The 17,459-nt window shown below is 43.2% G+C and overlaps 1 long non-coding RNA gene across 1 annotated transcript; it reads right to left on the bottom strand.

Annotated features, from left to right (window-relative positions):
- Window positions 1–12,513: 12,513 nt before the first annotated feature.
- LOC141027405 (uncharacterized) lies at window positions 12,514–14,660 on the bottom strand. Its single transcript, XR_012189189.1, has 2 exons — window positions 14,163–14,660; window positions 12,514–14,088 (listed from the first exon to the last, which is right to left on the bottom strand). It is a non-coding gene; the product is annotated as an uncharacterized lncRNA (long non-coding RNA).
- Between the last annotated feature and the right edge of the window lie 2,799 nt (window positions 14,661–17,459).

Here is a 17,459-nt window from a genome sequence, read left to right as displayed (position 1 = left end):
TATTACAAGTGATAGTTTGAAGTAGATCATGCTTCCTCCTTTATTGTCATGTTGTTCTAACATCTCGGTTTAGTTGATCCAGAGATACATTTATCATTCATGTTGATTATGCAGTCGAAGCTTATCGATTCATTCGCTGACTACAAGCTTGTCAATTAATCTAATGCTGAACTTTGTAGATTTTATGTAGATAACTCTCTGCCTGCAAAACAAAAATGAAGTAGTTAGCTCCCATATGGAAGTGTATTTAAAACATTTTGGAGGTTGAGGAGCTTGAAGAAATTGTACTTATTTTGCTTGTGCCTATACCTCTCGGATTTTTTTATGACAACTGAAAGATTTTGTCTCTAGTGTGATCTCGTGATTATACTACTTGTTCTATACAAAGAAATCTATGTGTATATGAGTACTTGCAGTTTTTACCTTGAGGATTACTTTTCTTTTGAAGATGTAATTTTGGTACTTAGTATACTTCTTATGTAACGCCCGGATAATTAGGCTACAGTAAAACTCTCCTGATGATGCCATGTCATCTCTGTTACTGTTGCTAATCAAGTGTTAGCTCAAAACATCTTAAATACAAAAAATGAATTAGTGACAAACACCCAAAGTTTTCAAAAGTCAAAACAAAAATGTTCGGTGGGTGCCAAATATTGCACTGGTAATTATTGTGGAGAAAACATTTTTTTAGAAAGTGACTAAGTATTTTAAAGTGAAATAAAATAGAAAAGAAAAATAAAGAAAAGAAAAGAAAAGAACCCCCCCACTGGACCAGGCGGCACAGCTCACAGGCCAGACCGGCCCACCTGGCCCAGCTGGCCAACCGCCGGCCAAGCCCCCTGCCTCGTCTCCCTTCCCTGTTCCCCCGACCCAGGTCGGAATAGGGGCGCGTCGCCACCGGACCCCCCCCCTCGCCGGCGTCGAGGAGAGGATAAGGCCGCCACGCCCCCGCCTCCTCGATCCCGCCTCCCACTCGCCCCACTCTCGCCCTCGGTTCCCGCGCCTCTGCGCCTCCCCCCTCAGATCCACCTCTCTTCCCCCTCGATCCCCACCGCAACCGAGCGACGCCATGGCCTCGCCGCCGTAGAACTCGCGGCCACCGCGACCTCCGCGCCTCTCCGACGTGTCCGCTCGCTCCCCCTCCCTCGACTACGCCTCCCCGTCAAGCCGCAGGACGCCGGGCACCCTCGAACGCTGCCCCGGCCTCGTCTTCTTCCTCGGATCCCCGGCGCGTCTCCGACGAGCGCCGTCGACTCTGCAGCTCCTAAACCCCCCAAGGGCCTTTCGTGTGTGCCGCTCGGTGAGCTCCACCCCTCCTGCTCTCCGTTTGCTCTCTCGCACGCCCTAGCTAGCTGCCGCCGAAGCGCCCGAACGCAGCGCCGTGGAGCTCGTCGCCGACGAGTCTCCGGTGACCAAATGGTCATGGGCGTGTTGCCATTGAACTCGCCGCGTCGAGTAGGGCCCAACTAGCCCTCCCGTTTGCCCAATAGCGCACCACATCGCCGTTGCCGTTGCTCGCCCGAAACACTCCGCCGCCGACGAGCTCGTGGCTGTCGCCACAGCCGTCGTCTTGCTCGCCTGAGCCCGTCACCGTGTTCCTGGAGCTTCCAGGAACCCAGCGCGCGCGCGCACATGCCTTCCCGTGCCCCCTAGCGCTGGATCCACTCACGCCCGACTCCGACCATCCGCCGATGGGCTCGCCGCCGTCACTTCCGGCCACCTCCGACCACGCCACCGCCACCACTAGACGCGGGGCACTCTCCTCGTTCGAACGCAAGAGACGGCGCTCGTTTTGGTGCCCCGTAGGCGAAACCCGATGCTCGCCGGCGTTCGGCCGCTGCGCGCGAGCTCGCCGGAGCTACTCCGGCGGCTCCGCTGAGCTGGCACACCTAGGGCCACCCCTGGGTCACTGCCTGGTGGCCCCGTGGGCCCGGCTGGCCCAGTTGACCAGGGTCAACGTGCTGACTGGGCTGGTCCCAGCAGCTGACCAGTGGCCCCGACACTATAAACTAATTAATTAGTTAATCTAATTAATCTGGGCTAACTAGTCACTGACTACTGGGCCCCGCCCGCTAATTAACCCATTTAGTTAGTCTAAACCCCCGTTAGTGCACCTGTCAATGACATGTGAGTCCCACTGGACCCACAAGTCAGTTTGACTCCAGTCAACCGCATTGTTGACTGCTGACATCACACATACGTCATGCTGACGTCATCCCATACTGTTCTGGATAATGTTGGATTTAAATAAATAATTAAAATCAAAAAATGATTAAATCTTTAGAAAATCATATAAAATAATCCGTAACTCGGATGAAAATACTTTCTACATGAAAGTTGCTCAGAACGACGAGACGAATCCGGATACGCAGCCCGTTCGTTCACCACACGTCCCTAGCATAGTGAACCTGCAACATTTCACCTCCGGTCCATCTGTCCGAAAACGCGAAACATCGGGAATACTTTCCCGGATGTTTCCCCCCTTCGCCGGTATCACCTAGTACCGCGTTTGGGCACACCTAGCCTCACGCTTTGTCATGTCATGCATCGTTATGCATCTGTTTGCATTGTATTCATTGTTTCTTCCCCCTCTTCTCTCCGGTAGACTACGAGACCGACGTCGCTGCTGGTGCCCCGACCGACTACGCTGTTGACGACCCCTCCTTCTTGCCAGAGCAATCAGGCAAGCCCCCCCTTTGATCACCAGATATCGCCTATTCTTCTCTATACTGCTTGCATTAGAGTAGTGTAGCATGTTACTGCTTTCCATTAATCCTATCCTGGTGCATAGCCTGTCCTTGCTACTACTGTTGTTACCTTTACCTGCAATCCTACATGCTTAGTATAGGATGCTAGTTTTCCATCAGTGGCCCTACATTCTTGTCCGTCTGCTGTGCTATACTATCGGGCCGTGATCACTTGGGCGGTGATCACGGGTATATACTTATATACTCTATACATGATACCTGTGGTGACTAAAGTCGGGTCGGCTCGTAGGAGTACCCGCGAGTGGATCTTTGTGGCGGAGCGACAGGGCAGGTTGAGACCGCCTAGGTGAGAGGTGGGCCTGGCCCTGGACGGCGTCCGCGGTTACTTCAAAATAACACGCTTAACGAGTTCTTGGTATTTGATCTGAGTCTGGCCATTTGGTCTATACACACTAACCAACTACGCGGGAACAGTTATGGGCACTCGACGTCGTGGTATCAGCCGAAGCCTTCGTGACATCAGCAACTGAGCGGCGCGCGCCAGATTGGACTGGAACGCCTGCTAGGCTAGGTCTGCTTTCGGCCGCCCTCGCAACGTGCAGGTGTGCAATGGGCGATGGGCCCAGACCCCTGCGCCATAGGATTTAGACCGGCGTGCTGACCTCTCTGTTGTGCCTAGGTAGGGCTGCGACGTGTTGATCTTCCGAGGCCGGGCATGACCCAGAAAAGTGTGTCCGGCCAAATGGGATCGAGCGTGTTGGGTTATGTGGTGCAATCCTGCAGGGAAGTTTATCTATTCGAATAGCCGTGTCCCTCGGTAAAAGGACGACCCGAAGTTGTACCTTAATCTTATGACAACTAGAACCGGATACTTAATAAAACACACCCTTCCAAGTGCCAGATACAACCCGGTGATCGCTCTCTAACAGGGCGACGAGGAGGGGATCGCCGGGTAGGATTATGCTATGCGATGCTACTTGGAGGACTTCAATCTACTCTCTTCTACATGCTGCAAGATGGAGGCTGCCAGAAGCGTAGTCTTCGATAGGACTAGCTATCCCCCCTTATTCTGGCATTCTGCAGTTCAGTCCACCGATATGGCCCTTTACACATATAACCATGCATATGTAGTGTAGCTCCTTGCTTGCGAGTACTTTGGATGAGTACTCACGGTTGCTTTTCTCCCTCTTTCCCCCCTTTCCTCTCTACTTGGTTGTCGCAACCAGATGCTGGAGCCTAGGAGCCAGACGCCACCGTCGACGACGACTCCTACTACACCGGAGGTGCCTACTACTACATGCAGCCCGCTGACGACGACCAGGAGTAGATAGGAGGATCCCAGGCAGGAGGCCTGCGCCTCTTTCGATCTGTATCCCCGTTTGTGCTAGCCTTCTTAAGGCAAACTTGTTTAACTTATGTCTGTACTCAGATATTGTTGCTTCCGCTGACTCGTCTATGATCGAGCACTTGTATTCGAGCCCTCGAGGCCCCTGGCTTGTATTATGATGCTTGTATGACTTATTTATGTTTTAGAGTTGTGTTGTGATATCTTCCCGTGAGTCCCTGATCTTGATCGTACACGTTTGCGTGCATGATTAGTGTATGATTAAATCGGGGGCGTCACACCTTATGCCTGGGCTTAGAATATCATTTTCTTTATCGAATGTTCTGAGCAGCTGTATGAGCATCGTAGAACTTCACCGAAAGTAAAAGTTTCTACTGCAAGTAAGCGCGACCTAACTAAGGCCTGCGGTGCAGGTTCACTTCCGTGTGGAAAATCTTAGCCCTTATAATTTAAGAATTTTACCTGTTGTTTTTGTTCAGCAATATAAAAGCCCAACATTACCTTTTATTTGTTCAACATTATCCTAAAAATGCATAGATCCTAAAATAAGTGTAGAGCACGAATTGCAATCTACAAAATGAGCTGCCTACTGAACCAGCAACTGAAGATGTGGGTGGTGTGGTAAGACATACGTCAACCATCTATTACTGAAACAAGACTCTATTTGTCCAATTTGTACTTCTGATCAGGGATTGCAGATTTAATATTTACTTTTTCCAGCAAGTATAATTTTTTTCTTCAGATTCTTATATACTGTGAAGTGTTGGTTTTGCTCATCTTTTACCCATTCTTTCTCCCCGCAAAAAAACCATTCTTGTAGAGCTATGTATTAAAATAAGATTATTTTTTCTTCTTGGGGTTTCTCTACCACTGGCATTGACAAGCGTTCATTAGTTCCATGTAATATGTCGATTATGGATTATGGAGAGTACCTTTCAAACTAATGTTCCTCTTTTCAGCTTACAATTTTCCTTTCTTACATTTTGCAATGCATCAGGACAGAAACATGGAGCTGCAATGGTATGTGTACATGTAACAGGTTTCCAAGCTCTGGAAAACTTTTTCAGTAATCGAATCGTTGCTAAAACTACATGGTCAGCCAGATGAGGATGTTGAGAAGGCTAACTGGAAATACTTCTTGGCAGAAATTATAGGGTCATACAGATGGGGATTTTGCGACCTCTAATCGAAAATCCAAATGTCTGCATTTTGGCCAGACCAGTGCCCTTCTCAAGATTGACATGAGGCTGTTCTAGTACAGAAAGATAGTTTTGTCTATATATATATTTGTTTAGATGCTACTTTTTCCAGCAGCCTATTGAATTGTTGCTTTATGATTTATGTGTGATCAAGGTTGGAAAAAGCGGTAGGCGTAAGCGAGGCGGTTAGCCTTCGCCTAGTGCCTAGGCAGTGCTTAAGCGCCCTAGGCGCAGCCTAGGCGGTTATATAATTTTTACTATTAGGATGTATATGTGGTTATTATATGTTTATTTTATTAATTTAGGGCATATAAGTATGTTAACGAGCAGCTACTACGATTGGAATATGGCCCTTTTGGCATATCAGTGCAATATGGCATGATTTCTCGCTTGGGTAGACAATTTTTACTTGCTCTGCCTAGACTTCTGCTTATACCCTAGGCGAGGCGTTTGGCCATTGCCTAGCGCCTAGGCGTGCCTAAGCGCCTCCTAGGCACTGCCTTTTCCAACAGAGTGTGTGATGAACTCACATCATCTTTGTTCATTGTAAACTGGTCTAGTTATGTCATGAAATCCAAGTGCTTTTCGAGTAGTTCTTATTTGGTGGAATGCACAATTCTAGAAATTTTTATGTCTTCACAAGAATGCATAAGAATCTTTTTGTGTGTGGTATAGAGCTAATGAGTTGAACACATGACTTCATGATCTGGTAAACAACTGTTGTAGAAAACACCAGAAGAGAATCCAAAACAAAGAAATCAACATGATTTTTGTAAGATACACTCAACTCGATACTTATTGACATGCCTATCACAATATATTGAAAACGTACACAAATTGGAAGAACAACCTTCCGGTGGTGCTTCTACAAGGAAATTTGACAATCACTCAGAGGAAAGATTTTATCAATGGAATAACTCAAAAGGATGATGCATTGCACCCCAATCAGATATTCACTATACATCACGCGATGAAATCTTTGCCTTGTTGTTACAAAATTCACTTGCATCCATATCTTTTGCCAGTCTAAAAAAACAAAGACCTGCTGAAAGACATGTTTGATCCATGGCATAGAAAATCAGAGGTCTTCTACTGGTACTGGCAGCTTTAGCCAGGCTCCTGAACTTGTGGCAAGCATCGACAGGTTGAGCGGCCACACGTGGTTGTGGTTGTGTTCGTCCTGGTAGGTACCATGAGCGCCCCGCGCATTGCCACGACACCGCACCACATGCTTCCTCGCAGCACAGTCCTTGATGTTGCTCTATCTGTAGAACTCCCTGCACTCTAGTAGTTCATATTGAATTACTTGATTCAGTTACAACCTACAATGAAAGGATGCATATCTCATCTTAAGTTAAATAACTTATAAGAAAGCCCTATAGCACATAGCTGATGCGTCGAACATCTGAAGCTTTGATAATATGAAGGCCCAACAGTTTCAAACAAGAAATCAACACATAGATAACTAGAGTAAGAAATGAAACTGTGGGGCTTCCATTAAAATTTCCTTTAGTGACAACATTCTGACCAGAAAATGGTATTCTGAACAAGCACAACAAAGCAGACAGAGAATGGTATTCTGAACAAGCACAACAAAGCAGCCAGAAAACACGGAAATAAGGAGTACCAAATTATCAGGTTGACAAGAAAAGAAAGATTTGTAAAAACTGCAAATAGCCGTACACATAGATTTATTTCTATTTATATAGAACAAATAGTATCATCATGAATCTCAAACTGAAGATAATGGCCTACCAAATAAATGAAGCTTCTAGTTAGATCCATGCATAACAGAGCTGGAAGATCTAAATACATGTTCATATGAGAGCTGCTTCATTTTCTTTTGCAGGAGAGAGTTGGCTGTTTCTGAACTACATAATTCAGCATCCATTCAATAGATTGATAAGGTTTTAGCCCTCAATAAATTTATTGATGATTTTCTATCCTAACCTGTACAGAAACTGCAATATCTTTCGTTCAAAGTGTAATACAACAAACTATCGATACACCAAAAACGAGTCAAGATATTGCCCAAGCAATCTATGGACTAGATGGAGGTGAGCAAATGTACAACTGTCTTTTGAGTGTCTTCCAGATTGCAAAAGGAAACAACAAAACCGAAGCAGCCGCTACTTTGCATTATTAATTGTGGAAATTCATCACTCCATTTGTTGAAGACGAGAACCTTATCATCCTGGGGGTACCTTTGGTGATAGAATTTGTACCTGAAAGCTAATGACCTAATTTCCTAATTTTATGTGAAAATCAATGGTGGCACAAAAGCAGCTCAAAATAGATAGGAAACTATACAAGTATGAAGTATTTACTTCAACTCTAACATGAGGTATATCTACTTTAAATCCACACCTTATAAAAACAACAACGAGCACGCTTCGTCGAGTTCCATTATGGAAACCGTCCGTGTTTTACATGACAAACCCAAGAAACCGTCTGTGTTTTACATGACAAACCAAAACTTTAAAAAGGCCAACACCCTCAACAAGCGAATGTGGAGCCAACAGACTGGAGCAACCAGGTAGCTACGCAGGGGTCCTGTGCAAACAGCCGTGACACAAACTAGATGCAACAATTCGAGAAGCGAGTATACCAAAGTACAAGCACAACTTTAGCAGCTGAATGTGCCAGACTAAGTTCATATTAGAGAACAAAAGGAGCCAATGTTTTCAAAACAGGGGAAGGAATGCAAAGATGACAGAAAAGTCACGTCACAATATGTATTTGAAATCCATACCTAGATGATAGGAAAGTCACAATACACATTCTAAACAGACAGAAATCCCGAAAATAATTTCTTTTTTCTCTAGTAGGAACTTTTAGCAGCACCTCCAGAATCTATCTACATTCAGTACTAACAATATAAGGGCTTCTTTGATTCGCGGGATTGTAAAAACATGGGAATAGGAAAAACATAGGATTGAAATGTCATGCTCATCTCAATCCTATAGGATTTTAGGTTGTTTGATTGCATCATAGGAAAAACAAAGGATTCTTTCAAAGAGGTTTGATTGGATGCTAGAAATCCTATTGGAAGTAGTACAAAAAATTCCTTAGGAAAAAATCCTATAGGATTCAATCCTATGAATCAAACAACCAATATAGGAAAAATTCCTAAGGATTCTAATCCTACAAAATTCCTATGCAAATCCTTTGAATCAAAGGAGCCCTAATAATGTTTGGAGAAACTACTAGCTGCAGGTAAGACTCTGAGAAACAGAACAAGAACTTTTCTGAACAATTCAAGCATATTTACAGTAAGGTTTGGTCATCATGTATTGTGGTACAAAGCTATATTCTAGAACAAAATCTTTATCACATACCTCTACTTCAATGAGTTTTGTAAGGCAATCAGGCTATACAACTAAAGTTGATTCACAAAAGGGAATTCTGCAGAGGAAAATAATAATATGGTTTGATGGAGCTCATGATCATGGATGACAGTAGGTAGAGTTTCTTATATGGTGAGGCCTCACCTGGATGGTAATTTCGTTCTGCTCTCATCCCAACAGGCACGAGTGATTTCTTGAAAGTAATTGCCCCATCACAACTTACCACCCCGGTTTAGATGCCAAACTCATAACACAAAAACTGCGGAAAGTCACTTTTACCGGTGCCGGGATGTGCCGGTGAGATATCCACGGTTGACTTGCTTTGTGATCTGCGCACTGCGTTTGGTATTTTCTTGTATTCGGTTGCAAGTGGTTTGGTATTTCCCTGTTTTACTCTGACAGCCTTTATCTGACATGAGTACTACTACTATTTGCATGTGTTTTGGTCATTGAACGGTACTAGTGGGTCCTACAAAAGTGCATGCATGACACAGACACAGACACACCTCTCACCCTATAAATTCATGGATTTTAATTATCTTGTGATAATTTCAATAATTCACATCTTTTGAATGAAAAGTTTGTTTTGGATAATTTATATATATTTCAAATCCTGGCGACAAGACCTTCAGAACAAGATCAATCTTTGATACATTTGAAACTAGTCTAAATTTAACGATTCAAACCATCTTTCAATTAACTGAAATATGTGAAAAACTATAAAACTATGAAATGAGTTATTTCAAATATGTGAAATCGATTGTTTCAATGAGTAAATTTGGGCAGTTAACGTATATGGAAGTTTTATTTTCCAAATATATGAAACGTATTGCAGTTTTAAAAATAATTGTTTCACACATTTCAAAAAAGTAAATCTATTCATAGATTTCACTTGTTTCAAATATCTAATTTCATAGATCTCAATTATTTCAAAGTAATAAGTGAAACCAGTGTTTACAAATAAGTGGAATATTTATTTTAATGAGTGAAATCATATTTGAATCAGTGAAACAGTCGAAATCACTTATTTCTCAAAACTTGTGTTTCATTGTGTGAAAATTAATTCTTTCAAATTTAAAATTAGTGAAATTAGTGAAACAGACGATACCAGTGTTTAAATTTGTGAAATGGTTTATTTCAAATATGTGAAATTCAATGTTTCATGATGTGAAATTCAATGTTTCATGATGTGAAATTGATTCTTTCAAATATATGAAACTATTTTTTTTAATGAGTGAAATCTGGTCATTCCACTTATTCTTTTAAATATATGAAACATGTATTTCTCAAATATATGAAACATATTTCGGTATGTTTGTCAATTTGCTTAATCTTGTGTTTGAAAAATAGTGAAATAGGTTGTTTAAAATATGTGAAATTGGTTATTTCAAATATACAAAACTAGTTTCTTTTAATGAGTGAAATCTAGTAATTCCACTATTTCTGTCAAATATATGAAATATGTATTTTTCAAATATATGAAACATATTTCGGTATGTTTGTCAGTTTGCTTAATCTTGTGTGTGAAAAATAGTGAAATAGGTTGTTTAAAATATGTGAAATTGATTTTGTGAGTGAAATCTAGTCTTGGAACGAGTGAATTGCTTTGTAATGATTATATTAAAAAACGTGAAATCAGTTTTCTAAAATAAGTTTTTTTAATGAATGAAACCAGTTTTATGAAATGTACGAAGCCAGTTCTTTGAAATGGCCGAAACCTATGTGTTCAAATGTGTGATATTGATGTTTTCAAACCAGTTAAAATAGTGCAGAATTGATTATTAAAAATTTATTAAAATTTCTTTTCATAATATATGAATTTTTTTTGATTGTGTTTGTGATTTTCATATTCCAGTTTGTGACATGTTCGAAACCGTATAAATCACTTCTATGAACTAGTGAAACATTTTTATGTTTTATGAAACTAATTTCAAATGTAATTGAAATATATATGAAAAAGATAGTTCAAATATATTCAAAATTGATCTTGTTTTGAAGGTCTTCACCCCACGAATTCAAATATATAAGAAGTTTCAGTAATGAACATTTGGTTCAAAAGATATGAATCATTAGAAGTATGAGGATGAAAATAAAATGCATGTCCAGTGCATGGGGTGAGAGAATGCATGCATGCACCGTTCTCTCCACTCCCCTCCCTATTCTCTGTAAAAGATGACTATCTGTCTGACGCAAGTACATGTATTCATGTATTACCATTCATCTATCTGATAAACAAAACAAGGGCACAAATCTCCAAAATGACACCAACGGCGGATGCTTGACCGGTAGGTACCGGCTCCGGTAAAAAGACTTAGTCGACAAAAACTGATGCACTCTTGATGACACAAACAAATTTCAGTCTGCCAAAAATAGGTAGAAAAGTCACTAGGTGGATGTAGGCGGCCATGTTCGAGAGAGGAAAGGGGCAGCTCTTCAGCTCATGGGCAAATGAATTAGGAGGACTGGACTGAACAAACTTGAAGAGGAGGTCGATGATACCTAGACCATGATGACTCAACGGCGGCCGGTGAGATCTCTAGATCGTTTCAATCAGGGAGATAAAGAATGGAGAGGAGAGAAACACAGTCCTTGAGCTCGCGGAGCGCGTTGGCGCGACCGAGCGATGACCTGGCGCTCAGGTCGAGGTCGGACTTGGCTCCACCACTTCTGCTGAATTGGATCCCGCCCAGATCCCGCCGGCGGGACGACCTATTCTCCTTTTGCAAAGCCACCGAACTCCGCTGTCCTCTGGGGAAGGGGAACCGTCGTGGGTGCGTGCAGAGCAGGTCGGGGGTAGAGGCGGTGAACAGTTGGATTGGAAAATGGCGGAGCCCTCCCAAGCTACCGCCGTCCCATGATCCATGGACTGGGTTTTCTTTTTGCAGGATCCATAGAGTGGCTTTCTCCCGATTGTTTTAGCAGTAGAGACGTGCAAGGTAAATTTACCTCGCAAGTCTTACGGTCCTTCTTTTGGACAGGCATGCGTGAGGTAAATTTAACTCCGGACCTTTGTTCCTTACCTGGAGCGTGCCGTTCGACCAGGGTGACAAATTAGGTCATATATATACTATAGTAAGTATGCACGTGCAACGTATAATCATAAAAAGAAATTTTGTCAGTCATCCTAGTTAGAAAATTTGTTTTAAATAGTCGGCTAGAGCCGATTTGGACGACTGCCCCTATTTGGCATAGCCCGCAATTTAAAACACTGGTTAGGACACAATTATTTCAAATCTTAACTTGTACTAAATTTTACTTTTGCAGAAATAGTTTTTCCACATGAGCACCATATCTCAATGGACTCGTCGACTGTACAGACTTAAGAAAAACACATTATATACCTTAGTCAATTTCATCCCACAGATTGACACTTCAGTACATAGACAACATCTGGTCATTGGCATTGGATTTATATATACAACAAAATGCGAAAGTAAATTAGACATTTGAGCATGCATATTTCACCAATTATAGACACTCGAGCATATGAAATGACTCACACAACTTTGCAGGATAAAATCTATGAGATAGTCTGGAAGGTCTAATAATATAGACAAAAAGAATCCATGTGACTTGCAGCCAAAATGTTGGTGAACATATTTATCATCTTGAGCGCACGTGTAGGTATCATTTTCTAGCTAGAAAAAAAAAATCAAAACTTGCCAACAGAGCAGTGTCCATGTCGTTCTAGTTAGATATGTCCAAACTTGCCAATCAATTGTTATTTTCAAGCAAAATGTACGTTCAATGCACACCTAAAGTAATGAACAAAGATTTACAATTAAATCTTGTTGGACAGAATGCGCGCACCATAATACAATTCATGAAAGCATCAACACAAACTCTTCTTGTGTTCTCCGATCCCATTTTTATGTACCTCGATATCACGACATCTTCATCTACATATTCACCTCGATCGACAATAGTCAACATGATTTTATTCAATGACCATGAGCCAATGTATTTTTACAACAAAAAACATAGAAGCAACTTTAATGGAACTGTATATATTGTATATACAACATGGGCAAGACACTGTTAACAAAAAATATATCTGCCTAGACAACAAGATTGGAGGATTTCGCATTAACTTACCATAGTACTACCACAAGTAGCTCCTGAAACAAAACACTACATAATCAAACAATAATGTTTAGTTTGCAAAGCAGTGTCCATTGAATAGTCATGAAGAGTAGACTGCATCAACAATGCATAACATGAAATGCGGAAGTACTAACATAATTAAACTCGGCAAGCAAGGCAAGGGTACAAGTTAACTTACCGTATGGGCATAGATCATATTGACTTCACCAATGTCTTATACACATTACGCTGACTAACATGGTCAATACAATGGCCATCTACCAAATATTTTGGGAATGGAAGTTAAACAGTACAGAAGCATATCAAGTCCGAACTGCTACACAACGATGAGTTGTGCCCAATTTCTACACGACAAGATATAGCAGCCATAGATCACCTCGGTTCACGCTCCCCACAGCTATCCATCGGATGCAAAATTGCTGCTTAGCCTCCTCATCCATGTCATGAGTATCCTTTATCCATTCTACACATGCTGCATAACAAAAATTGGGGCATCTACTAACAAAGATTATACATCAAAGAATGGTAGAAGAAAACAGTACATGGACTGTACGAAGTAGACATACAAAAAAAAGTAAGGACAGAGATAAGATGTGCAACTGAACATGAAGAAAAAAGAGGAGTTGCTGCAGGTGGCTGTACATCCAGAGATATAGTACTGTATTTGCAAATGAACATGGAGAAAGAAGGCTTCAGGGACGGTGGAACTCACCTGCGATACCATTCTCGTCACCTTCGCAGTCACGTGGCCTCATGGTTGTGCACTCCTTTTCTCAGTTTGTGACTTTGTGTGGATCATCCTGGGCGTTCTTCGCGGCCCTCGCAGGCATGCCCCAGGCTGCTGGCGGCCGAGCCAGCGACGCGGGGCGCGATGGCACTGTGCGGGGACCCGAGGACGCCCTACTTCCTGCTGCTCCACGGACTTCTGCTTCCCAGCGGTTGAGCGGCTCGACCTCTCGTTGGCCTGGCTGTTGGGTCACCCGCTGCTCTCCTCGGCCTCGCGCGCCGCGGGGCCACTCGCCTCCTCCTTCTCCAACGACCTCTCGCTCCACCCAGAGGAGATTGCCGAGCAGAACGCCTTCGTTGCCGCGTGCCTCGCCGCCTACCTCCCCACCGTGTCTGACACTCTGACTTCGCCGTCTACTGCCATGACCCCTCGACGGTCGCCAGCCTCGCGCCCTGCTAGCGGGCCACGTTCCGCAGCGTCAACCTCCTCGGTGGCGCGGATCTCGAGCCGCTGCTCCAGGCCTGCCCCGCGCTCACCACGCTCGACCGCCGCTGCCAGGCTCACCGACCTCGGCCTCGCCAGTGCGTTCAATGGCTTTCACTTCGCCGAGCTCGGGGCCATCGCGGCCGTGCCCGCTGCCTCCGGTGGCCATGGCGTCCTGTAGTTTGGGAACGGAGAGAGATTAGTGAGGAGAGGGGGAGAAAACGAAGGAGGGCGTTGGGTGCGGTTGACCGGTTGAGGAGGTCGGCGGCGGCTTGCAGGAGCGCGGGCGACGAACGGAGGCAGGGTCGACTCGGGGGGAAGTGCACAAAAGAGGAGAAGGGAGGAGCAGCGGCGCTGTTTTTCTCGATCTAGGGAGAGAAAGAAGGATCGGGGAGGCACGATTCAGTTGGAATCGGCCCGAAAATTAGGGACCTGCCAGCGGAATCTAAGACGCGGTTGTTTTTCTTTTGCGGGCGTGGGACGGCAGAGTTTTCGTATGCCCTGAGTATGTTATCTTATTTAATAGTAGTGTAGATATTATATATATAACTCGGAAATTAGGTCTTTCATTGAATTTAATAGAGAAAATAACAGTTTTTACGGGCTGTGGGCTGAGCCGGACTGGGCCGGGGCTTGAGAATTTTTGCACAGGCTTTGTGAAGCCCGGCCCGTACCCCACCCGACCCGGAGAATGCCCAGGTTTACTACCAAGTGGGCCAATCGCTCAAAAAAATTAACCAAGTGGGGTAGACCATTTATGCCGTAAGCAGAGGGTTTGAGTTTTGGCTTTGGAAACCTTCCTGCATGGTGAAACGCTCGTTGGGAAAGGGTAAGCACCTCCATGTCGTAGCCAATAGAAGATTAGGGAACTTAGCCTACCCACTCAATGTTGTCCAGAGCACTTATTTAGGGTTTTTTTTGGATAAGAGCGATATACAAAACCCTGTCTCTATTAACTAGGAAACGGCTCTAACAGAAATAAAATCTTGTTTGGATGGTCTAACTAACTTGTGGATATAGAAAACTTGGTTCTCCAAAACCTAGGAATTTGCATTTATGGAAGTGACTTTTTGCAAAAATGTGATTAACATATGTCAGCTCCTCGGTATCGTTGTGCTCAAGTTTGCCATCCTAATGCGTTGTTGCAAAGACGACTGGTACATCCGGCGGGTCGACGCGGACTGATACGTCTCCAACGTATTTATTATTTATAAAGTATTCATACCATGTTTACTATAATTTTATATGATTTTGGTGCACTTTTACATGATTTTATGAACTAACTTATCATATATACCTAAGAAGTTCATCCCCACTAACTAATTTATCTTAACATGCATCTACTCCAACTCAGCAAGGCAGCCACATGTGTGTCTGTTTCTGTAACATGCAGCAGCCACGTCATGCGTTTGTTTGCAGCTGTCGACAAGTAGGCATTTTTTGCACTGGGCTGCCCGGTCCAATAAATTGGCCAGCTTATTTGGTGTGTGGTGTGAGAACTGCAGTAGGATCGATCGATCAGACTTCCATCTTTCTTTGCTGCAAGTGCGCTCGCTGTCGCTCTCTCTTCCGTTCTCTGCTGCCATGATCAACAGGCTCTCCACTCACGACAATGAAACGGCAACCACGCATGCATATGAAACGACATGATTAATCACCCCTAATTTTCTCGCCTTCAGTTCTATATTTAACTGAGCGACTCTTCCCCATGACAGCTACTCCCTCCATTCCCAAATATTTATCTTTTTAGACATTTTAAATGAATTACAACATAAGGATGTATATAGACATATTTTAGAGTGTAGATTTACTCATTTTGCTCCGTATGTAGTCACATGTTGAAATCTCTAGAAAGACAAATATTTAGGAACGGAGGGAGTACTCATCTTCTCCACGGCAATTATCTCCCCCTATGAAACACCTCTCCCTCTACAGTATGCACCTTCTCCCCAAATCTTATTCCTCTGCCTCCCATTGCAGAAGTAATCAATGCAACTGCTCCCAAATTTAGTGTCGGTGGCTTGACGATTCTTACTTGCTATATACTATGGGTCCCTGGACAGTCTCGCCTCCCAGGGTTCAAGTTGGCGCCTAGGAGGAGTAGGTCAGAAGGATTCTAGGTAAGAGATTCTTGCTGCTGCCCCGCGTCCGATCTCTTGGTCACCTTACTTCTTCCTGGAGAAATGGGAGGTTGACAGTTGTGTTTTTGGTTGAGGCCCTAACAAAAACATAGAAAATATGTCGCCTGGTCATTGGGGGAGATCCTTGCAATGATAAAGATGTCAATCAGCAAGTTTCAGAAGGTGAAGAAACAACCATGTAAATAGGACGATTGACGAGGTACCAACTAAATAGGTACCAGGAATTTACCATATAAGTTCTATACTAGATACCAGATTAATTTGATGCTTATTTTATCTAGAGCTGCATCATTTGGTTTTCTTGCCGAACCCTTCTGTTTACAACATTTGGCAAAATTGATGTCTGGAAAAGTAATTCACAGGGTTTCACTATTCAATGAGTTCATGGCATCCAACCCCACTAACTGCTTTTGAAAACTGCTACAAGCGTATGCAACTTAATAGGTTAGTTGGGTTCGTAAAGTCCCCTGAAATCTTCAATAATGTGGTATCATACATATCTATTTCTGAACAACCATTTGATAATTCTCTTTAGACTTTTCCGCTGATGAGGACATGACTACCTTGGATACGACCAAAAATATTACATACATGTATATTCGTGAGGTGATTTCTAATGCAAACTATGCAATAATTTATTTGCTTCATCCAGGACAAAAATACTTCACAAACTTTTGTTTCATGTCTAATTGCAGGTGTATTGGACATTTGTACAATCCACATATAAAGATAAGGGGAAAAGAGAAGTTTAGGTGTTGTTCAAAAAGTCCTTTCACGTCACTTTTGGGCCAAGAGAAGATAGAGTCCAAGTCTCTCACGTTCTGGATTCAGATTCGGACTGCACAGATATACCTGCTCAAAACGCCAATAACTCTTTCATACGGACTCCGAATTGGGTGATTCATTTTTTGTTGGAAAGTAGATTTCGTGCTCTTTCCAACCCAATTGGATTCACCTTAAAATTCATCTGGAGCATTGAGTTATCGACGAAACAATCTGACGTTACAGCAGAATCCGAGTCAAACTACAAGTCCAAAGGTGTTGCATTACCTCCACTTGGGCCCATGAGCCTTGTACGACCTAGGGTTAGTTTTAGGCTGCCTTGGGACGTCCTCCCACCTCCTTGGCTGCCACCCCTTGTTCCTATATAAGTAGATCCATCTACTTGCTTTTTCTTTGGGATTTGTTTAGTTAAAAGTTAGCCATTGCAACTTCATGTACTTTGTTTGTGTCCAACAACCAGACTAAGACCGCTTTAGGATCCCCACCTTTATCAATACTTCATCTATATTCGCGATATTCATATTGCATTATCATATTCTTGCTTGTTCTTCGATTGCTTGCAGGAATAGACCTTCGTGGTCAGGTTGATCGTGCTCCGGCGTGGTCAATAACCTCTCGGAGT

The sequence above is a fragment of the Aegilops tauschii genome, chromosome 7, assembly GCF_002575655.3.
Source record: "Aegilops tauschii subsp. strangulata cultivar AL8/78 chromosome 7, Aet v6.0, whole genome shotgun sequence".
NCBI classification, from domain to species: domain Eukaryota; kingdom Viridiplantae; phylum Streptophyta; class Magnoliopsida; order Poales; family Poaceae; genus Aegilops; species Aegilops tauschii.
The sequence above is the reverse complement of the archived record's forward strand: the minus strand, read 5'-3'. Positions and strand labels throughout refer to the sequence as shown.